The sequence below is a fragment of the Triturus cristatus genome, chromosome 2_2 (genome assembly GCF_964204655.1).
Source record: "Triturus cristatus chromosome 2_2, aTriCri1.1, whole genome shotgun sequence".
NCBI classification, from domain to species: Eukaryota; Metazoa; Chordata; class Amphibia; order Caudata; family Salamandridae; genus Triturus; species Triturus cristatus.
Window position 1 is genome coordinate 108,527,642 of NC_140582.1, and position 22,729 is coordinate 108,550,370.

Consider the following 22,729-nt stretch of genomic DNA (forward strand, 5'->3'; position numbering starts at 1 on the left):
TTAATCTTTCAAGTGGCAAAACTCAATCTAGACATCTCTACGTGTTCAGAGGCAAAGACACAGCACTAGAGTTTAGAGCTTAAAATGGTAGTCCCTCTACAGTTTCCTCTGAGTGTGAGCCTCTGGGAAGTAAAGCAGGGGTTTATCCTGAGCTTGAGTGACTGGTTCAGCAGGGTGAACCAGAGAGCACTGTGTTGAAGGAGTGCTGCGGGTTCAGTGAGTAGAGTTCAAGAGTGACAGGTCAGGCATCATGTTTCACTTCACACAGCATTTACTGAGCATGCAACCATAGAATAGATTTTACAATGTGCTCATACTGGGAGAAGAGGGCGGGGCTTTTGGGTGGGTGTGGGGGCCATGGAGAGTGGACCAGCTGCATTGCCCTAAAAGTCGCACCTCTCCTCTCACACAGCAAGAACAAAATCACCTGGAGCCAATTCCTTTGATGTTTGCAGTGGGAGCTCCTGCGGTGCACGTGACATCAAACATCGGGGGCTGGTTTACTCACCATAAAAAGGCACGCAGGTGCGGCGCTAAATTGTGGAGCCCGAGCGCCCGCTCAACCTTTAGTAAATAAAGGCTCCATAATTTCATCCCTGGCACAAAGGAGATATACAGGGATGTTTTCTTGCCCTTCCTACTTCACTGGAACTCCCATCTATAACGTCAGAGCGTCTGCCTTGCTGACTGCAGAGTGCACCCTTTTTAGCTGAATCATGGTGGGATCTGAGAAAAGCAAAGCAGGGGTATGTAAGAATGCCTAGTAAAGCCAATGTATGCAGCTGCCACTACCTGCAGGATTTTCAGTTATAACCGAAATGCTCAAGGAATCTGCTTTATTGAGGACTAAATGCCCTCCATGAACAGAACGGTTCTGTATTTTCAAATCTAAACAGGCATTTGTGAAGACAGTAAGGGGCATATTAACAATGCGGCGATAAAAAATAATCGCCGCTTTTGCAGGCCGTTTTCTGCCGAAAAGCGGCGATAATTTTATCGCCTAATTAGCAAGGTCACGCCATCGCGTGAAGCCTTGCATTAGTGACCAGATTCTTAATGCCCAGCTTTGCATCTCTAATGAGATCCAAAGTGGGCGTTCCTGACCTGACATGACTGGAGAAATGTCGCTATGCGAGATTTCTCCTATCATCAAGCCCCACGCTATGAAGCATAGCGGCAAGAAAAGTAGCGATAACCCCTGTTATCGCTACTTTCCTTATGCCTGCTTCAGGACTGACTTAGCCATGATATCCTATGGAAGGTGGATATCATGGCTAAGTATGTGAGGCCCTATCATCAAGTTAACGCCAAACTTCGTGGGATTATCGCTGGGTTTCCAGCGATAATCTCACGTTTGGCAGTTAGCGCTAGGATTTTTATCGCTTTTGAGATAGGCGTTGCTAATAGCACGCTATCTCAGAAAAAAAATACACGTTAGCCGGCGATAATTATCCTAGCGCTAAGTGCGCTTAGCGATAATTATCGCCGGTTGTTGCTGATTTGCTCCATAGTTCGGTTTATAAGGAAATATATAAGCCAAATCGGTCGATTCTGTCAACACTAATGATGCTAGTGACTATCATAGGATAAGGACAAATAGCGCTTCTATTTCATTTATCCCAGATGGGACCACCAGCTTTTAGCTGGTGACTGCCTGCACAAAACATTAAATATTATGTAATTGGTGCGAATTGGCAGATGTTTCACACAAATGTTTAACATATACCCAAAGAAAATGTTCTGTGCATTTAGATGATTTTGCACCGATTTATAGAACGCCATGGCCTAAGTGCTGTAGTAAATGTGAGATTAGCGTTAGCTCTAAGGGTGGGCGTAGTTCGCGAAGTAGCACTTCGCGAAGCTACGCAAAGTGAAGTTCGCACTACGCGAGCTACGCGTAGCACTTCGCGAACTGCGAAGTAACATGTTCGCACTGTGCAAGATGTTGTTTTCAATGATTGCACAGTGCGGACAAGCAACCGGCACTGTGCAATCATTGAAAATGGCATCTTGCACAGTGCGAGCTGTAGTTTTCTGCTGCTCGAGTAGATTTTTACTCGAGCTGCAGCTTTCTCAACGCGAACTGGTAGTTTCTCATCGCAAGCGGTCGCGAGCATACGCGACCCCTCGCAATGAGAAACCTGACCTTCTTGCGTTGGGAATCTCGCCGGGAGGTTTATTTTCCATGCTCGCGATCGCGAACAAGGAAAAAGTCTCGCCAGGATGTCATTTTGCTTGCTCGCGGTCGCCAACTTGACGTTGAGGACCGCGAGCAAGCAAAAAATGACCGCAGCACTACGCAACACTACGCTACGCGTGTTCGCACTGTGCTACGTGCAGTTCGCGTAGCGCGAAGTAGCGCGAACTTCGCAAACTACGCGAGCGTAGCGTAGTGCTTCGCCCAGGCCTAGTTAGCTCCACAAAGAAACCGCAAACTCTTTTCTATAGTGCATTATATTTCAGTGCATCATCATTGAACCCTATCTCATCTTAGATGCGGTGTGCTGGAATCCAGGCAGGTCATTTGGGGGTTATTTTGGCAAAAGAAAGCTCAGCCCACATAGCCACTGAAGGGCGAAGGGTAGGGAATGGAGCTGCCTCATGATGCATTGGGGGTCAGCGTTACCAGAATGGAAAAACGGGTACCAAGACACAGGCAAGCAGCTCACTGAGCAAGGTCTATGATGGTTTGTGTCAGCCCAGGCACATGGAGACACAGGAATCCATTGCAGAAGATATCTGTTACTGTGGTTGAAGGGATCAGAAAGGGAATCTACTCCTGCAAGGGGAGGAGATGGGGGTGTCAGCAACTGAAAGAGACTTATGGGGGGGTGATCTCCATTTCAGGATGAAGAACATGAATAGACATGAAAATCTGCGTGGAGTGAAGAAGGGGGCCTATTTAACCAATGCTGAGGAAGAAGCAAGGAAACTCTTCCCCTTCAGGGGAGAGAATAGGCCACGAGTTTTGTGTGTGTTTTTTGTACTTACAGTAAGTTACAGGGGAGGGAGGAGTGAGTGCCAGTACACGAGGGAGAGAACAGAATAATACTCATTATTTAGGGAAAGCTTTAGGAGAAGAGGGGTAATAGCCCCTTCAGCTGGAGTTAAGAGATGTGTCATCCAGGCCAGAGAAGAGAAGAGTGATGTCAACATTCCAAGGAGAAAAAGAGGTGGAGCCTCATTAGTAACTTCAAGTGGATGACACAACCAGGGCTTGAGGTGAAGAAGGGGGGTCTGTCCCTTCTAGTGGCGAGAGGAAGGGTGTCATCCCCCCGTCCTACTTGCACCGTTGGATATTTTTACTTTTGGACTCCTGCGTACACACTGGTGGGCTCCATCGCATACCGCAAGTCTTAAACCCTTCCCAAGTATTTATTCTTTGAACCTAAGCGGTAGGGGCAGCCCCAGCGTTGAAAAAACTGAATACCAATTTTGTTTTGTAATTCCCATTGAGTACTTTACGTGCATTATCATGAATCGTGATCAAGTAGCACAAGAATTGTTTCAAAATTTGGCCAAAGGAGACACTGTGGCTGCAAGTGTTAAAAACACTAATCAGATTAGAAATGAGTGATTGAGGGACAAATTTATAAAACTGGAAAAATTAAAAAAGAATGAGAATAGTAAATGGTGGGATGGTATTACTCTAAGACAGTACTAAAGACTGGAGAGAATACCCAGGGGGTTGCGTGCCCAAATTTTCCCCACATATGACGAGTTAGACGAAGACCTGTTGAAACTCTGGGAAGAATCCCTAACTTCCAATTCTAAAACCTTAATGGGCATACTGATTGATAATGCTGATCGAAAAGTCACAGCACTACAGAAGGAGATTTGTACACTTGAGAGTGAAATTAAAGACCTAGGACTAGTGGAAGCGACCGAAAAAAATTATGTCATCCTGGCTGATATATTAGCTAAACACCAGGAAGACATCAAACAGCGTAAAGCAAGAAAATTAAAACGGGATGAAATCGTCTATAAAGAAAAGAGAGTATTTACTTTCGCCAAAAAATACGATGATGTTTCTGCCAACGTTCAGAGTAAGAAAAAACTAGGAAGTCAACATAATAGCTCTGTTTACTCTAGTTCTACCTCCCTCAGTGTACCAGCATCTAGCGATGGAGAAATAGATAATGCAATAGCCACTACTAGTGGAGATAGACCAGGCAGTTCTTCCTCCTCTTTTTTACAGGAAGTACAACGCATCAAGAGGGGCAACAGAACACAGCCCATCCCAACAGATACCGTAAGAAAACTAGGAGAGGCAAGAGGGCAGGGCTCAAACGACTACAGGAGGAATCTGAGGTCAGGGGACAAGAGGAATTAATTAAGATACAAGAGATGGGGGTAGACATTATCAACCTATCTTCCCTCTCACTTTCCGATGATATGATCTCCCTCCTCAAAAAGGGCTTCGGCTTTTGCTCTACGGACAGGGCGGATGTGTGTAAAACAAAAGTAGACTGGACAAATTTATTAGGAGTTTGAAATTGAAAAAGATGTTTGCAACTTATCCCAGTGTGAATAAACATACTAAGAACATTCCCGTTTGTGGTGCGTCTGACATTCTCAGCACACAGGAGTTATATGACACCCAGTTGTTACTTTCTATTACTAACCAGGAAGCCTCACCTGATGATTTAACCCAACTCTTATTGGATCGAAATCTAAATGGACACCAATTCTACCAGGGGGCAATACCATAGATACATTTCACAAGTTAGTTTTACAAGATATTGACAAACACGAGGCAAGGAGAAACTCAGGCAGGGTCTTCACACATGGAAACCTCACCTCAGGGGAACGTAAGGCACTGACACTCCTCTCCTCTAATACATCCATCATTATTAGAGAGGCCGATAAGGGGGGTAATATCGTGGTGATGAACAAACATGACTACAACAGTGAAATAAAGGGCCAACTGAATGATATTACATGCTATGAATCCCTTACTAGCAACCCTATGGGTACTCTTACCCTCCTTATTAATAAACATCTCCAAACTTGGCTTAGAGAAGGACTTCTCAGCCAGGAAGAATATATGTATCTCAAAGTCAATAGACCCAAATTCCCGGTCTTATACACTCTTCCGAAGATACACAAGAAACTACCATTCCCCCGGCAGACCTATTGTCTCCAGTATAGGGGGCCCGACTGAAAGACTTGCTGAATATGTTGACCTATTTTTACTACCCTTGGTCCAGAATCTCCCTGCTTACATAAAAGATACCAAACACATTCTTAGTTTGTTGACAGACTTAACCTGGCAAGATGACATCATCCTAGCCTCATTAGACGTAGTCTCCCTCTACACCAACATTGACCCAATACTAGGCATGGAAGCTTTGAAATGGCATTTTGGTAAATTACCAGCTACACAATGGCAACACACAACAATGTTACTGTACATGACTGAATTTATTCTCACCAATAACTGTTTTTTGTTTGAGGGCCAGTGGTACAAACAAATACGAGGAGTAGCCATGGGTTCCAAATTTTCCCCGTCATTTGCCAATCTTTTCATGGGGTACTTTGAGGTCAAATGGCTTTGGGGAGACAGGGGCAGTCATTTTAGTCAATATATCGTCTATTGGGGGCGATATATCGACGACTGCTTGTTACTTTGGTCTGGCACAGAATCCTTACTACATGAATTCTACAGCTTCCTGGATTCTAACATTCTGGGAGTTCAATTCACTCATCAACATAGTAGGACAAACGTAGTCTTTTTAGACATAGAATTGTACCTCACTGATGGAGTCTTACAGAGTAAGTTGCATCGCAAGCCAACTGCGTGCAATGCGGTGTTACATGCCACCAGCGCACATCCTAAACACCAGATTAGGGCCATTCCGTTTGGTGAATTCACCACAGCGAGACAAATCTGCAGTGAAGACAGAGAATTTCACTCCTGCATGCATGCCATGAAAAACCGGTTCAAGTTTCGAGGCTACCAACAAACTACCTTAGAGAGGGCAGAGAAACGTATTTTGGGTCTTCCACGAACAGAAACACTTAAGACTAGAAAGCCTGATAACAAACTCACTCAACCCATCAGAATCATTACAAACCATAATCATAAAACCGAAGTTCTGACGAAGAGTATGAACAAACATTGGAACACACTTAGAGCTGACAAAACCATTGAATCGCTCACTTCACACAGACCCCTTATTACCTTCAGGAAAGCCACCACACTGAGATCTATCCTGAGTCCTACTATAGCGAGAAAAGCAGAGATGAGTGACTGGCTCACCACACGCATACAGGGTTTTCATAAATGTGGATGCTGTGGGGTTTGCAGGTGGGCTGCGCAACACACTAAAACATTCTCAGGGCCTGATGGGAAGGAATACAAGATCAAACAGAACATTAACTGGTCTACACGTTTTGTTATATACATAATTACTTGCATCTGTCAAAAACAATATGTAGGTAGCACTATTAGAATGCTGAAAGATCACATTAGTGAACGTGCTAGGGCTTTGAAACAGAATGACAGCAGATACCCTTTGGCGGTTCATGCTAATAGCTGTGCTGCGCCAGGGCCCTTACAAACAATTTAAGTTCTTCGGAATAGAGCAAACTCTACCACACCCTAGAGGAGGTGACAGAGAACTGGCGTTACGGCGTTCTGAAGCAAATTGGATCATGCGTCTAAATGCGGTTGAGCTGGGTCTCAACACAGACGATGAGCTTCAATTCTTCCTAGGTAACTAGCCTTCAGATAGAGTTACATTTCTCAGTTAATATGTGGTTTGTGCTCGGAAGGCCTTAACATTCTTTCCTTTTTCGGTTACATCTGTAAAGGCCTTACATATAATGAATTCCTGACAGAAGTTGTAATCAATAATGTATCATGTACACCTATTATGGAAGTAATTATTTTTACTTTGCGTAACATTGCCATAGGTTTCTGCACTTCTCTTACTTATTGTAATTTAATAAACTTTCACTTCTTGAGAAATTATGGTATCCATTGCCCGGCATGTTGTTTTAATAGGTGCAGAGTCATTTGGTCGCTTGTAATAATAGGGATATGTTCTCCTTTGTAAACTATACGCTCACCGTACTAGCAATCCGTGACATGCCTTTTGATTTATTACTTCATGTATGCGGGTATCTTCATACAGTTGTGTTTAATTTCTATCCCATGCCTGTTGTTTCTTTCTCTAATTAATCCTCTCTATCTCTTTGTTATTCTTATTCCCCGCTGGTCCACCCCACCGGGTTATCAATCCTGTCTGTATCTAGGGTAACATTGCTAACTTATTTCCTCTTTGAAATAAATAAATAAATTATGCCTTTTGGTTGGGGCACCGGAGCCCACGTATACTGTTCTCTTATTTTACTTTCGGCTATTTAACCTTAACTCTATCTTACATTGTAACAGAATGTTTGGCCTTGGCCACGGTAATTGTTGCTTGGCTTATACTTACGATTAATATTTTCACTCTGATTTAACGTTAGAGATAGCGAGATGTTATTACTCGCTTCCGGTATGCTTACCGGATATTCTTTGTGCGGTCTAGTCTTCCGTTTATGCTTGACGTTATAACGTCAGCTACCGTTACTTCCGGATTGATGATTGATTTGATTCCTACTGACTCCGTGGTGTACTCGTTCCACAGGTAATTCCTTTTCTAAACCTGATATACCTCTAGCTGTGAAAGAAAGTGTCGGGGTAATTTACTTTTTAAACATATATGTGACTGGGTTATAACTTACCTTGGGGTTTATCGTTACTTGGGGTATGTACACATCACACCATTTGGTTAGCGAATTTTACTTACACGTTGATGGAATATTCTTGGTCGACCAAGGCACCAACAAGTCGTCGTATCTTGATCTCTTGTTGGCTTTGTCAGCTATATCTTTTTTCCCCTACGGGTTTAACAACGCATTCGCTTGCAGTTATGTACTATGTGCGACTAGAAGTGATCTTAGCCTTGGAGATACCTCCAGCTATATAATATTAATTATTTCCGTTTTACCGGCGCCCACCAACCCTGATTTTGAAGGGTTTTCGGGTAAGATGTAGTTTACAGATAGACTGATATGGGATATGTGTGATTTACTTTACGTAGTTGACAGCAGCACTCAGTCCTACTGGGTATAACACTAAATTTCATTTTGGATTATTATCTTATCGTTTTATACACCTATTGAGCTTATTGGCAGGTAGTTGTTGGTGATCTCAGGTGTGTGCTATAGGTCTTACACTGTTATAAAACTCCACAGTGCTTACCAGGTACGTTATGTCCCTTTTGCAGGTCCTTATTCTGAAGGGGTACTTACCCGTTAAATATATGCCTTTACTAACTTTTCCCGCACAGCCGGGACGAAATTACAACCGGCGGAGAGGTGAGCCGGTTATCTTCTGACTTTTAAACTTGCTCGGTTACTCTCAATCAATCAATGAATCATAGCATTTGTATAGCGCGCTACTCACACGGAGGGTCTCAAGGCGCTGGGGGAGAGGGGTCCGTTACTGCTCGAACAGCCAGGTCTTGAGTTGCTTCCTGAAGGAGAGATGGTCCTTGGTCAGCCGAAGGTGGATGGGGAGGGAGTTCCAGGTCTTGGCTGCCAGGTAGGAAAAGGATCTTCCTCCGGTGGTGGCTCTGTGGATGCGTGGTACGGCGCCGAGGGCGAGGCTGGTCGATCGTAGCTGGCGGGTGGGCGTTTAGAAGGTCAGGCGGTTGTTGAGGTACTTGGGGCCCAGGTCGTGGAGAGCCTTGTGTGCGTGGGTGAGGAGTCTGAACGTGATCCTCTTGCTGACGGGGAGCCAGTGCAGGTCTCTCAGGTGGTCGGAGATGTGGCTGTGTTGGGGGATGTCCAGGACGAGTCGTGCGGAGGCGTTCTGGATGCGTTGGAGTCTTTTCTGAAGTTTGGCTGTGGTTCCGGCGTAGAGGGTGTTCCCGTAGTCCAGTCGGCTGGTGACGATTGCCTGGGTGACCGTCTTTCTGGTTTCGGTGGGGATCCAACGGAAGATCTTACGGAGCATGCGTAGGGTGTTGAAGCATGATGATGAGACGGCGTTGACTTGTCTGGTCATCGAGAGGGAGGAGTCCAGGATGAAGCCTAGGTTGCGTGCGTGGTCCGTCGGCTTGGGAGTGGCGCCCAGGGCAGGGGGCCACCAGGAGTCGTCCCAGGTGGAGGGTGATGATCCCAGGATGAGGACTTCCGTCTTGTCTGAGTTCAGTTTCAGGCGGCTGTTCTTCATCCATTCGGCGACGTCTTTCATCCCTTCCTGGAGGCTGGTTCTGGCAGTGGCGGGGTCGTTGGTGAGGGAGAGGATCAGCTGGGTGTCGTCGGCGTAGGAGATGATGTTGAGGTTGTGTTGGCGTGCGATGGCTGTGAGGGGGCTCATGTAGACGTTGAAGAGGGTTGGGCTGAGGGATGATCCTTGTGGCACGCCGCAGATGGCTTCAGTGGCCTCGGATCTGAAAGGGGGGAGGCGGACTCTCTGAGTTCTTACGGCGAGGAACGAGATGATCCACTTCAGTGCCTTGTCTTGGATCCCGATGTTGCTGAGGCGCTGTACTAGGGTGCGGTGGCAGACAGTGTCGAACGCCGCAGAGAGGTCCAGGAGGATGAGGGCCGCTGTTTCCCCGTTGTCGGGCAGGGATCTGATGTTGTCGGTGGCTGCGATCAGTGCGGTCTCGATGCTGTGGTTGGCTCGAAAGCCGGACTGCAAGGGGTCGAGGGAACCGTTTGTCTCGAGGAAGGCGGCGAGCTGTCTGTTGACGGTCTTCTCGATGACTTTGGCAGGAAAAGGGAGGAGCGAGATGGGGCGGAAGTTCTTGAGGTCGGTGGGATCCGCTGTTGGTTTCTTCAGCAGGGCGCTGAGCTCGGCGTGCTTCCAGCTCTCCGGGAAGGTGGCGGTGTGGAAGGAGGTGTTGATGATGTCCCGTAGTTGGGGTGCGATGATGGAGTCGGCCTTGTTGAAGACGTGGTGGGGGCAGGGGTCGGCAGGTGATCCGGAGTGGATGGTGTTCATCGTGCAGGTGGTGTCTTCGGTGCTGACCGGGGTCCAGGCGCAGAGGGTGGTGGTGGGGTGCGTTGGTTCGGCGGTTGGGTGCGTGGTTGGTGCGCCGAAGCTGTTGTGTATGTCGGCGATCTTGCGGTGGCAGAACGAGGCGAGTGAGTCGCAGAGGTCTTGTGAAGGGGTGATGTCGTTGTTTCCGGCGCTAGGGTTGGAGAGCTCTTTGATGATGCTGAATAGTTCCTTGCTGTTGTGGGCGTTGCTGTCTAGTCTTTCTTTGTATGCTGTCTTCTTGGTGGTGCGGATCAGCTGGTGGTGCCTGCGGGTGACGTGCTTAAGGCGGTCATGTTGTCTGTGGTCTGGTCGTGGCGCCAGGCTTTCTCGAGGGTGCGGCAGTTCCTCTTGGAGTCCTTGAGTTCGTCGGTGAACCAGGTGGCTTTCTTGCTGCTGGGTCTGCTGGGAGGGTTCTTCAGTGGTGTGAGGTCATCGGCGCAGGCGGTCAGCCACTGTGTGAGGTTGCTGGCTGCTTCGTTAGGGTCCGTTGTGCTGGCGGGAGGGTTCCGGCTGAGGGAGGTGGTGAGCTGCTCGGTGGTGATCTTGCTCCTGCTCTGGCGAGGAACCTGTTGCGGGTGTTGGTGGGTCGTGGTTTCTCTGAAGCTGAAGTGGACGCAGCTGTGGTCAGTCCAATGAAGTCCGGTAGAGTGGCTGAAGAAGATGTGTTTGCTGGATGAGAAGACGGGGTCAAGCGTGTGGCCGGCGTAGTGGGTGGGGGTGCTCACCAGTTGCTTGAGTCTGAGGTTGGTGAGGTTGTCTAGCAGGGTGGTGGTGTTGCAGTCCTTGTTGTTCTCCAAGTGGAAGTTGAGGTCCCCTAGGAGGATGTAGTCAGCGGAGGGGAGGGCGTGCGGGCTGATGAAGTCTGCGATGTCTTCGCTGAATTGTGCACGTGGTCCCGGGGGTCTGTAGATGAGGGTGCCTCTGAGGGTCGTCTTGGGGTCAGAGTGTATCTGGAAGTGGAGGTGTTCGACGGCGGTGAAGGTGTCGTCGGAGTTGGTCGTGATGCAGATGGTGTTCTTGTATACGATGGCGATGCCTCCTCCAGTCTGGTTGATGCGGTCCCTCCAGGAGATCATGTATCCGTCCGGGATGGCTGTGGCGATGTCGGGCGCTGAGGAGGTGTTCTTTCAGGTTTCTGTGAGGAAGGCGACATCTGGCGATGTTGTGTTGAGGAGATTCCAGAGTTCGACGGCGTGTCTGTGGATGGAGCGGGTGTTGAGCAGGATGCACTTGAGGTGGTTGTTGCTGGTGTTCAGCTTGGCGGCTGCGGTGCAGGTCCGGAGGCAGGTGAAGTTGCAGGCTTGGCAGGTGAAGGGTCCGTGGGTGCGTTTCGGGGTGGCTTGGTAGCAGGTGGGGTTTCGGTCGGGTTTGAGTGCATTGAGGGTTGCGGCGTCGTAGGTCCGTCGTGTGGGCTGGCGTCGGCGGGGGCCAGGGGTCCTGGCGCTGGCCGCGATCCAGGCGCGGACGGGCGCAGACGGGCTTGCCTTAGGCGCGCCCGCTGCGCGCGGCTGCGCAGCGGTCGCCGTAAGAGGGAGGGAGGGGAGGAGGGGTCAGCTGGGAGGCGGGAGGGAAGAACCAATCGGGGCAGGGGGGCGGGGCCGCACGGGAGGCAGTGGCAGGAAACGGTGCAAAGGAAGCGAACACTGGCCGAGGCAGGCACACAGGCACACGGGGTACAAGCAGTGAAAGAAACAATGAGGGCACACAGGCACACGGGGTACAAGCAGTGAAAAATACAATGAGGGAGAACAGGCGCACGGGGTACAAGCAGTAAAAATTACAATGAGGGCGAACAGGCAGTCAGGGTACAGAAGAAAAAAAAACATTCAGATTATTTGCACTTTCCCTGTTAGCCTGATAGGTAAGATTTACTCCGGTTTTTTGCATTACCACTTGATACAACGGATTGGTATTCACTGTATATTATCTCTATTAACTCATTTGTTCTTTCCCTCATTTTCTCTCTCTTGTACTCTCTACCGATTGAGTCATGGTAGATTCTAAATCTCTTGTATACCATGACCCAATTTAATATTTTTATTGGTCTCAACTTATACTTCTATCCCTGTAAATGGAACAATTGATACTTTAAAAAATTCAAACGGCCCGTTGTGACTAGAACTTGACTTATGTGTTGATTCTTAATCATTTTATTGTGAATTTGTATTGTACACAAGCAACCAGGATCAGAATTGAATTACGTTCTGAGATGTTTTTACTGCATAATCATGACCTGCACCGGGTTTGTGGTGTCATAACTTAGGTTCTACTGTCTCACTTATTATCTTTTTCTTATCATGGAACTAAATTTTGTCACATGCGTTCAATTTTGTTTGTACACAGTCGCAGTGTCGGGTTTTTCACGTTGTGAATATCTATTTTATGCCGCTACTGTAGTGTTCTACATTGTACCCTTATATGTTTTTGTAGCCCTGAAGAAGTCGTGGGTTCACACCCGGACGAAACACGTGTTGGCTGGGCAACGGATCCATATTAAAACAAGAAAGATACACTTTATTTGACTCAATAAGTGTTTTTTGAACTCTTGTTCTCTCCACTACTGTTTGTACTTACAAAGCATTACCTGTTAACGTGTGCATAGGCATCCTATGTTTAAGGTGGGAAGATTAGCCACAAAAACCTCAAATGGGATAACAGACAAGCACGTCTTACCCAAGTGATAGATTGAGATAGCTGCAAAGACTGAAGGAACTTCACATTTGGGATGTCAATGGGATCTGCACAACGGGGAGAGGGATGTCTGGGGCACAGAAGGACTGAAGTCGTTTGAACAACTTACAGCAGTGTATTGTTTTGCATCCACCCACAGAAATATTTAGTCAGTGATTTTGCCATGCTTAGTGGTTCCAAATTAAGAAGACACCTAACTTTCGGATAGTACCTCTCTGTAATACTGTGTATCATCAGAATCACTCCTTAAAAAGTTGGTCTCTTTATTTAGAAATATTTAATAACAATGTCCCATGAAGGTGATTTGGGTAACCTGAAGTTCAGCGTGATGGTTAACAGAAGACTTGGAATGAAAGGAGGCCTTACAGTATTCTAGGGAAGTAACAATGTATGCCAGTTTTAGACTGGTGCAGCTAAAAGTATTATATTGAATGTATTATACCCAGATGAGATTGAGAAAGATGTGGTAAATAGAAATAGCTGTCTGTCTCATGGGCTGCGTCCTGGAGGATGATTTCTTCACATTATATGGCTTGAGGAGTTCTGAGGAGGGAAACAATAGAGACCTCTTATAACACAATGGACTGCACAAGCTGCAAATGTTAAACTTATGTCATTGGGAATATGGAAAGATGACCCACCAACACAATAAAATGCTATATAACTTGACACTAACAATCTCTCACCGGACATGGCCAAGTTATGGGGCAGGTCTGAGGTCCCAACTCTTAGAAAGTGACATGCTATTATGGACTGGTGTCTGCTTTTTGAGAATTAAATGTATGAAGTTAAGGGATTCAAAAGGAAGCCCGAAAATGTTTGCCCTTACTATGCTTTCTATGGGCAATTTCTTTCACTCAGAGATGTTTATCTCACCACTTCCACCATGACAACAGAAGCTCTAATACTCTAATTGAAATTATTATGCCTGTTGTAGTTCAATGACCAACCCAACCACAATATTGCTACTGTAAATCATATGAATCATATTTTTGTTTGATGTTTCATGTTTGTAATAAAATAATAATAAATGTTTTTTAAAGAAAACAAAACACAACTGAGGTTCAACAGCATAATAATAGAGAGCATTCCAAAACACAGAGAACAGTCAGAGCCTAACACATAACTGGGAGATACTCTTGTAAATAAATAACACAGTTACTTTCCCAAAAAGTTGTTATATAGGTCATTGATATGACATTTTCCTCTAAGTTATGGCAGCCAAGCTGCACCCAGAAGCAACAACAAATAGGCAAAAGATTTGAGACAGCTCAAATGCTGGATATTGATATGTTGAACAGTATGGGTGGGGGCACCTTAAAAAGATAAACTTTGGGAAGAGAAATCTGATACACAGAAAATGTGTGCAAACATTGCTTGGAATGATTATGAAGCTGTGAAAATGACATTGTCATCAGGCACAAGGAAGACCCTGCTGAAATGTTGAAACATTTCTGAACAATTATCAAAATAATAATAATAGTAGCAGCCCGTGAGAGGCTAAATGAGCAAATACTGAGGGTAAGAATGACCAGGAAGGGGGTGGAGCTTACCTGGCCAGAAGATGGCAGCAGTAGCTGCTGCTACCTCACTTGAGTGGTGAGGTGGGGGGAATTAAAAAAAAACACTTACCTGTGATAGCTGGCCAGCCGATACCTCTCCTCCGTCCTCTTCTTCCTGTTTCAGTCCTGCAGCAGGATACAGGAAGCAGCAGGAAGCACCCGGCTCCCACGCTCCCGATAGCTATTCACATGCTGCAATGCAGTGTTTTGATTGGTCTGAGTGCTGTGGATCGGTGCTCAGCCTCGTAATGGAGGCCTGGGCTGTTTTCCATTCAGGCTGCAATGCAGCCTACATGGAGAATATGGGAAGTGCACATTACTGTTTTGGGTGGCCCAAGAGGGCTGACCAAACAGTCATGTGCACTTCGGAGTTGGCAAACCACTCCTTCCCTGCTCCTCTGTCCTCAGATCAGCCCCGCCCCACACAGAAAGCTGCTGCTGCAGAAGGAAGCATTAAATGATAATAACGCAAGTTATATCATTTCAAGTTTCCTGCTGCGGAGCAGTGGGGCGACTCTCCTCCATCTAAGCGGAGGAGCGGCCACTTGATGGCTGACTCTTATGTGAGCTCCTTCTGACACAGCCACTATCCTGCACTATCCTATCCCATCACATCACTACTTGCACACTCGACCCCTGCCATACAAACATATTGCCCTGGTGATTCTGCTGCTCCCAAGATTTCCCTGCAGGAACGGCCCCTATGGATGCATTGTGACCCACTGCTGTCTGCCGCATGGCAGTGTAATGGCCTTGGCTGCAGGGCTTGGTGTGGGGCACTGCTTGGTCACCGCCCTCACACGTACTTGCATCGGATCCCCACAGTCTATAATGGAGGCTCCACGTTAACATTTTGTGGCCTCTGTAGTTGCTAACTCGTCGACATTTGACGACACCCTACCTTATGTTGGGGATCAGCCATGGGTCAGATCCCGGGGAGGGAGAGCGGTGCATCCTACTGCCTGCGCTGAGAGCGGGCACTTGCCTGGAATTAAAACTGCATGATCACATTGCGCCACTGGAAAAGATAACTGCCCGGATTCCCAGAATCCCAGGGCCCATACACCTACATGCTTGGAGTGTAGCCCGATGTTTCCCCTTGGCTTGGGGGCTTCCTGCTAGCCTCAAACCACCAAGGAGCTGTAGAGGAATTACACTCAGGCCGTCCTCCCCTCAAAATACTAAACAACAAGACCCGATGTGTTCAGGCAATTCATTCTATTTACTTTCCTTTCTGAGTAGAAATGGGAGTTTACTCCTTTCACAACAATCCTATATATAGTGTATGTGTTGTCCCTACTCATACTAGCCCTCTCATTTTTACTTCTTTCTATTTTTTATTTTTCACATTTAAAACTAACCAACCTCTGAGTCACCAGTCACCGTGTTTAAATAAAGTACCCTGTACCATAACAGGTGTATACCGTGAGAAGGTACATCAATCTGAGTGAATTTTTTATTTTTTTTGTTTTAAATGTGAAAAACAAGAGAGCACACCACCGGAGGAGCTTGTTGGTTATTTATTGCCAGAAATGCTCACGTCTCTCATCATTGGTTGCTATCTTGTAAAAACAAATAATGTGAGTGTCCAGAAAAAAACAGTGAAACCAATGAAAATGTGTGTCAAAATCACACAAAATAACCTCGTGAGAATAAAATTGAAATAAGCCCCACTGTCACCAACGGGATACTTTTATTCACTGCTCGTGGGCTTATTCAAAATAAAAAGCCCTTCACCTGTGAAAACTGACTGGGCTACCCACAGAATGCTATTGATGGCATAAGTCCTGTATTTTGATCTAGTGGCTATTTTGTAGTGGTACCTTGTCATCTGTGAAGGGAAACTTGTGTGGGCATAAATCCCCCATCCAAACTGCCAAGAGCCTACAAATGCACACCGTACATTTTTCTGGACCTGGATGGTATACAGCAGTGTGGGCAGACCAGACAATACGCTGCTAAAGCTGCAATTCAAACAGCGAAATACTCACAGGCTGCTAGTGGAGCAGCAGCAGAGCCTGAAGCAGAGACGAACAACTCCGGACCACAATTGGGCAGGGATTTGTGCCAAATCTTAACTGCCATGCAATTCGGTCTTACTAAGATTGATGAGAAGATAGATGCCCTATTGTATCAGATGGGCCTGGATGTCGCAATGCATAGATAAGCATGGGGAGCACCTGGATATGGTGGATCAAGGAGAGTTGGAGGCTGAGGATGAGCAAGCCTCGAGTACAGATATGCAGAAGTAGTTTGAGAGTACTCTATCAATGTTAGAAGCCAAGACAGAAGAATTGGAATCCTTTTCTCAGTAGAATAATCTTTGAATTGCTGGCTTGGCAGAATCAACAAATGTCAGAAAAATTGATTCTTTTGTAGAGTGGCTGCTGATAGAACTTTGAAGGTGTGGGAAAATATCCGACCTATTTATGGTAGAGTGAGCACACCACTCACTAGTCCCACAGCTGGTGCCGGGGGCTCCATTCAATCATTGCCAGATGGTTCAATTACTGTGATCACAGCGTAGTGCTTCACAATGGTGAGTGGCCATTCATGCTGGCAGTACTCCACCATGTAGAGGTAGGAGATGTCTTTTTGAAACTGGTGCAGAACCTTCATAAAGAACCGCTAATGCGACTACATATTAACGCCCAAGTGACATCCCCAGTTGCCATCACAAGGGGCACTCGTCAAGGTTGCCCCTTGTCTTCGCTGCTCAATGCACTTGTGGCAGAGCCTTTGGCATGCACATTATGGGAGTACCATGCTCACAGCTAAATTCGCTCCCCTCATTATAACCTAATAGTGTCTGCTTATGCAGACTATACACTCCTATATGTTTAGGAGCCTGGCCTTAACTTCTTACCAGTCCTCAGGGAGGTAGTTCTTTTTTGTGGCCATTCCGGACTGCAAATCAACTGGGACAAATCCCTTATATTTTCCCTCACTACCGCCACAACAACAGTATAGATGGAGTTCCCATTTAGATGGGCACCTGAAACGGTGCTCTATCTAGGTATTCAGATTCACACTTATCCAGAGCTGCTGGTGCAGGAAAACTATGGTAGGGCAATAAAACGTCTCACTAAATCCATCGACCGCTGGATCCATCTTCCCCTCTCTCTCTGCGGCTGCATAGCCATCATGAAGATGGTGGTGCTTCCCCGTTTCTTATTCTTGTTTGCAAATATTCCTACATTACGTCTGAGTGTGGTCTCCCAAACATTGGGAGCCCTATTGATGCACTTGGCATGGCCCGGCAAGCAACAGCGAATGAGATGGGATACGCTCACTATGCCATACACGATGGGGTGACTCAATGCTCTGGATTTTGAGGCATGTTACAGAGCAGTGCAATGTATCTTTGCTCGCTACTGGATCCATGGTCCATTGGACCTACCCCATTTTGGCTGGAGAGGGACACTGCATCTCCTTTTACATTGCCATAATTTCTATTCAACAGATCGGTGCATCATTTCATGTCCTAGATCACATAGGCACTATGCAATGCTTCTGGAAGAAAACAATGAATTTACATTCCAGGCCTTGGCTGTACTCTGTACACCTCCCTTTGGAGTGGTACATCTGGTTTCCTGTGGCAGCCTTACGCTTACTAGGGATTCAGAGTATAGGCGACCTCTTTGAAACCGGAGTCTTAAGTGACTGGCCCCAGGTTAGAGCACAATGCGAAGTGCCTACTACTCTTGCACAGTTCCATTACTTCTGAGTGGGAATGTCACACAATGCGGGTCCTACTAGATGACACACTGGCAGAGCCCTTAGAACTACCAGCTCTCACATACTTGCTACAGATATCGTTGCCAATGTTATAGGCTTTTTGGTATTGGGCCCCACAGCCTGACAATGTAAGGGCTTGCAGTGACTGGCAAGACGATCTGGGCGTAGCTATTAGTGACATGCAATGGGCATACTGTTGTTCTGTAATCCACACAGTGTTACTAAATGGACGCCATTGCCTTGTACACCTCAAGTACCTCAATAAGGTGTATTATTCCCCGGTTTGATTATGCCGCTACCGCCTGCATGAGGACTCCCGCTGCGCACATTGCTGAACAGATGAGGCTGGTTTTCCACACATGGCGTGCCACTGCCCAAGTGTGAAGTGCTTTGGCCTGGAAATATACCTGATCATGGAAGAGATCACGGGGCAGCAGTACTCCATACACTACTGACAGCACTGTTGGGATATGACAGGTATGTCCTGAATTACAGTTAGCGCCTTGTGGCTATAAGTATCTTGCTGGTGCGCAGTAGGATGTTCTGGATGAAGGGTCCTCTGCCTGAAAGAGTGGCTGACAGACATGACATACTGTAATACCCAATCAGACACCTATTATGATCTTATGTCACCACACAGCCACCCAAAAAATATCTGGGGCCCATGTCAGGAATACCTAGCACGCGTCCATTATCCAGGAGATGCAAACAAAGGGTTGAATGATGTTGAAGGGTGAGTTCTGAGCCACAGCCATACTTTCCTGAATGCTGCCTGAGAATGAATGTGCTTGTATTCTGCAGAGAATTGTGCTATGCAAAGAAAACTCTCCTGGTACCGGTGCTAAACAAGCATGCTACATATCGACACACCCTGGCAACTGTGAAACAAACATATATGTCTATGTTGGTAACATCCATTAATATTGTCATATGTATACCTCTGGAGTTTACATTTAACCAGACCCACTACCTATAAGTCACAGATATACAGTGAATCTGCAATTTGTCTGAAGTCTCAAACCTGTGTCGGAATTGCTATTCCATATTGCCTGATTGTTAATTTAAACAAAATGAAAATAATGCTTAAAAAAAAGCATGGCCAGAAAGGAGCTTGAAAAGGAGGGATTGTAGTGACAGTCCCACTTGTTCCAACTAAGGACATAGTAGAAAGCCGGAGGCTGAAGAAAAATTATTATTATGTACAATAGAAATGTCAAAATGTCAAATGCCAATTTCAATTGGTTGGGCTGGTTGAGATTAACTATTCTAAATTCATCCCACTCACTACAAATTTACCAATAGAAATATATTTGGGTGATGTGGGGCAAATTTAGAATTTTAATAAAGTCCTGTTAAGCTTGGCGAACATGCATATATTTGAGTGGGTCAGATGTTATTCTAACTGCAGTCATACTAAAACTTCTAACTCCAGTCCTTCTGTATTAGGAAATATGTATATATTTTGGGGGGGGGGGGCAGAATTTCTATTCTAATCCCAACCCAACATACATTGGGATAAATGCATATCTTTATTTTATGTAGAATTTATAGTATGTAAAGTGGCCAATATATCTGTAAATTAATATTCCTAATAAGAGAAATAAACTACTAATCCAACCAAAAAAAAGACATTTTCTCATATTTTACAATTTATACATTAGAAATAAATGTGCTCCCAATTATTGTATTTATAATTTCCTTTAAATTACCTAATAAGAAAATACCTATTTACATTGGTGAAATGATATAAACATTATTAATATCATGATAATTAATATAGCATTAAAACAAAACACTACACATCCAATGCCCATAACCTGATAAAATTATATAAAAGACAATAATATTTTATGAAATCATATAAATATGTTAGATTTGACAATGAATTACATAATTAAACACAAATTACATACAGAATTTGAGGCCTGTTCACAAAGGGAAATTTTCATGCGGTGATCTCTGCACATGGAGATTTACATCCATGTACAGGTGAAATGTTCCACATGGGAAGAATTCACCAATTCTTTAGTTGATGGCATGGCCACACGGTGTATTAAATGCAATTTAATAATAAAATTTTGGTTTCCAACTGAAATAGAATTTCAATTGGTATTATTAGAGGAAATACCGCAAAAACAAAATACAACAAATAGGTCAATTTAATGTCAACTTGCGCTAAGTAACCGTTGATTAGTAATGTCTCTTCTTTAAAACAAATGTTACAATTAACACAGTTGGCTGGGAATGTTAACATCTTTCCATGATCATGCCTACTGTGGCCTGTTTACACATCAATAAATTATGTTTATCTCTAAGATCATTCGTTTTTAATTCTTAACCAAAAATAAACCTCAGACAACTTGAGGAGATTTAAGAGAAAGGCATTTCCTCTTCAAAGACACATAACTTGGCATACACTATTGTCAGTGGACAGATTTCATTAGTTTCATGTTCTTCAGAATACTCCCAAATTCAAATGTGTCTACAAGTTGGTTGTCAGAAGTGTATTTTTACTAATAGGGAGTCTATGCACCTCTCCCTAATTAGGGGAGGGGGGTCAGGGAAGGAGGTGTGACTGGGGGAGATATACAAGGCATTTCATCGGTGAATTGGGAGGTCTTCGATATGGTCTCTTTCAAGTAGGGAATGGGTCAAATTAGTACTGTGAGGGTTAAGTGTTTTCAAGGAGATTTTTGATTTTAATTTCCGTTATTGTATTTAAACTTGTCCTGGTTGCAGAAGTCTGTTTTAGGAGATATCAACGTCTTCTGTATCAAGGACAATGAGTAGATTATCAATGTCACTTTTGGCATCCTGTATTTTTTTGTTGCTACAATTTGTCTAGTACATCATATTTTGATACACTAAGAGAATGTGGTGTGGTGTGCTCTTGTTGGTTTGGTAAAATCTCTCTAAAAGAGCTTCTTAAGTCTGTTCCGTACCAGGGGAGTTTTGCACTAAAGACGGATGATTGAGTCTTGTACAGGAAGAATTTGCTTGCTTTTCTCACCTCTTAATATTTTAGAAACGGTTAAGTGTTAAGGCATTTGCTCCATCATTGTCAAACATGTAATTAAACTTCCTTTTGAGTTTGGGGTCATTTGTGAACCACTTTGCTATTTTATACAGCATTTATAGGCTGGTGTTGTGAAGGTCGAGGATGTTTAAGAAGCTAGAGAGATCTTCATTATTTTGGTCATGTAATTTTTAGCAATCCACAGAAGGTGATTGATTTGAAAGGGCAAAAGAAATCATGGAGCTAAGAGTGCCAATGGCCGCTTTCTTTTATGTCCCTCACTATGATCAAGACTTTTTATATGTTTGGATAAAGGGCTGAGAGGATGTTTAAAGGATGAAATAGCTGGTGAAACCAAATGGTGTGGATTTCAATTGTGGCTCTTTTAATGTGGATAGGCAAGGTGTAGTGCTGTACTAAAGCACTATCCTAGGAGAAGGGTGGTGGTATATATGTCATTATTTTTGCCAGTGGAGAAAGAAATCTATGAGATATGCATTTGCACGAGGACAGGCTTTAATTGGCTATGATGTCAATGAGCTCTTCTATAAAGATAATAAATGCTTTAAGGTCAATGGACGATAATATTTATTCATGATTAGTAGCAGAGTAGAGAAAAGTGGAAATCACAATTAGTTAAAAGAGTTACAAGGTTGTTTGTTTTGTGGCAGACAGTAAATAGTTATAACATTAGGGAGTAAATAAGGCATTGGGCTAGGAATTAACCAATATTGCAAGAGTGGACATAAGCATTAGAAGCAACTGCTACAGTAGATATATATACATATATTTACAGACAAAAAAAGAATTAGTTTTGTAGAAAGATGTTCGGAAGATCAGGTTAAGGTTGTTATATGCATATAATCCAAGCTGCAATCCCCTTCTAAAAACCTTTCTTTAATTCCTGTATTACAGGCAACACGTGGCTTCCCTAATCATCTGTAATAAAGAAATGATGTACCTGCTCAACAGTAATAGGTTGAATTTTGACATCTCAATGCATTCTACAAGATGCATCAGCCTGGGTGAAAGGCAGGTGTCGCACCATAAATGCAGCCACAGTTTAAAAAAGGAAAATATAAACAGATTTCCCTTTTTCTGATATTTTTCTTTAAAAATTTAACATATTTGGGTGTCAGGAGCTATTTCTGGCACATGATTACCTTTTTCCGTGCTATAGGTCATTGAACGCTCCAAGTGATCAATTTATATTATATTGCCCCAATCAATAATTGCATATATGTTTGTTAATAATTTTCAAATTAATGCATACCAATTACCCATGCTTGGGGAAAAAGTGCTACCCATAAATGTTCCTGTTACTTACAAGAATAACTGATCTTGAAAGCCAAAATAATTTTCGGGTAAGATTAATTCTGGCAAATATATTAGAAACTGAATCAGCAGCATGTGAGGATGGGAGTCCTTTCAAAAAAGCTGTTTAATTACAGATAAGGCTTCCTTCTGAGGTAGGCTTGTATAAAGTGACTCATAATTAAGATCAAATAAGATATTTATTGTGTGGCAAAAATTAGAATCTTCAAAAGATTTAAGATATCTTAGTATCCTTCAAATATGAAGGAAGTTTCAGAAGGAGAGTTTGAAGAACAAACTGTGAAAGTAGGTCTTGTACTGACAGAATGACAGAGATTATAGGTACAGCTAGAGGTTGCATCT

General features: G+C 44.5%; 1 protein-coding gene across 3 annotated transcripts in view; it reads left to right on the forward strand.

Annotated features, from left to right (window-relative positions):
* The window catches only part of LOC146861960 (sulfate anion transporter 1-like), a 359,823-nt gene that overhangs the window by 217,244 nt on the left and 119,850 nt on the right, over nt 1-22,729 (forward strand). The gene's annotated exons all lie outside the window — the stretch shown is intronic.